Source organism: Hipposideros armiger, unplaced genomic scaffold, assembly GCF_001890085.2.
Source record: "Hipposideros armiger isolate ML-2016 unplaced genomic scaffold, ASM189008v1 scaffold_26, whole genome shotgun sequence".
Classification (NCBI taxonomy): Eukaryota; Metazoa; Chordata; class Mammalia; order Chiroptera; family Hipposideridae; genus Hipposideros; species Hipposideros armiger.
In genome coordinates, this window is record NW_017731376.1 from 3,600,454 (window position 1) to 3,602,505 (window position 2,052).

Here is a 2,052-nt window from a genome sequence, read left to right on the forward strand (position 1 = left end):
ACGCCAGCTCTGAGCAGCAGGGACCCGGTTCGGATCCCACATTAGGGCCAGTGACGCTGCGCCCTCTACAGCTAAGATGGTGAACAACAGCTTGACCTGGAGCTGAGCTGCCTTGAGTACACCTGCAACAGCGTAGGCTGCAGCCCCTGCTACAGTGGGCTGCTGTGAGCTATTGTGAGTGGCCAGCAGCCAGTGTGAGCTGCTGTGAGTCACCATGAACCACTGTCCAATGGCCGGCGACCGATCTGCCTCACCCAGGAAGAGTGCAATGATAATACAACATAGACCAGTGAAGAGACGTCCTCCACAACTAAACTGAAGAACAAAAGGACAGCAACTTGTCTGTTCCCCTCTCCCAATTCCCCAATAAAAATCTTTAAATAACAAAAGGGACAATGGGGGTGGGAAGAGTCAATAAAAGGGCCGGCCGAGTGGCGCATTGGTTAAGAGCTGGCTTGGGGCACTAGAGGGCCCCAGTTCAGATCCCACATATGAGGGCAAGTGACACTGTCCTCTACAGCTAAGATACTGAACAACAGCTCGATCTGGAGCTGGGCTGCTGTGAGTCGCCAGCGATAGCAGGTGGGTTGCCATGGGCTACAGTGTGTAGCCAGCAGCCAGTGTGAGCGGCCAGCAGCCGCAGTGAGTGGCCGTCCAGAAGCCGGCGACTGATCTGCCTCACCCAGGAAGAGCGCAATGGTGGTGCCAACTTGGGCCAGTGAAGCAACGTCCTCCACAACTAGACTGAAGAACAAAAGGATAGCAACTTGTCTATTCCCCTTCCCCCAATTCCCCAATAAAAATCTTAAAAAAAAAAAAAGAGTCAATAAAAGAGGAAGCAGGTCATCATGCACAAGACCAAGGAAAAATCATTTGATCATATACCAATTGATAATTATGTGTGTGCATATCTTTTCTTTAATATCAACAAGAGTTTGCTCCTTTTCCTATCATTTCTAAATATGTCACATTTAAAAATAGCTTAAGAAGTTAGGTCTACTTCTTTAGTCTAAAAAATATGCCTTGAAACACATGTGAAAGAGTACTTTACTTTTGGCTCAATCACTATAATCATCATTTTTTTCAAACACTATTCATCTCATAAACTAGTCAATATTATTTTCATAGCACCTTTAATAATTTCCTTTTATTTGATGAATGGCACATTGCATGATATCAACAGAAAATGATACAGAAGACCAGTAATTCTTTCAAAGTGGCAGTTTGTTTAGTGGTTGGGAGAACAAACCTCGTTAGATTGTGCATGTTTTTCCGTCCTAGTCTAGGCCTGACTCTGCTACTCATTAACCAGGCAGACTTAAGGCAAGTGACTTCAGAGCATCAGTTTTCTTATCAGTCAAATAAGAAAATAACAGTATCTACTTTATAAGGTTGTTGTGAAAACTGATTAAGATAATACGTGAAAAGCACTTAGCACAGTGCCTGACTCATAGAAAGTACTCAGTAAATTGTCTTCTTCATCATTCTATAATTATATTTTTACAAGGTTATATACATAAAGTCAAAATATAATGGCAAAAGTATATTAAGAGTGTAGTGAAAATACTATTGGCTCATAGTTTGATGTGCATGTAGATAATTTTTTAAATGATGGGTATAGTCCCTAAGCCAACCAAAGATAATTTGTCTACTCTATCACATTTTATAAGTTCCCAATCATCCTCCCCTTGATTTTTTGAATCCCCAGCCATCTAACCCTCCCTGGAGATCCTTCTAAGAAACAGCAAGGCCAGGACCAGCGATTCTCCAGCAGAGACCAGGCTTTTTGAAGTCACTATAGTACTGCAAAACCCACTTCATTGTAACTCCCCACCACTCCTGTCTCCACATTTACTTGTTTGTTCACATAAGTATTTGTTCATTTTTTAGCATAATAAGGCAAAACAATTTTTTCTGGTATATAAGAATTATCAAGGGCCGGCGAGGTGGTGCGGTGGTTAAGAGCTGGCTTGGGACACCAGAGAGCCCCGGTTCGGATCCCACATATGAGGGCCAGTGACACTGCCCTCTACAGCTAAGATGCTGAACAAC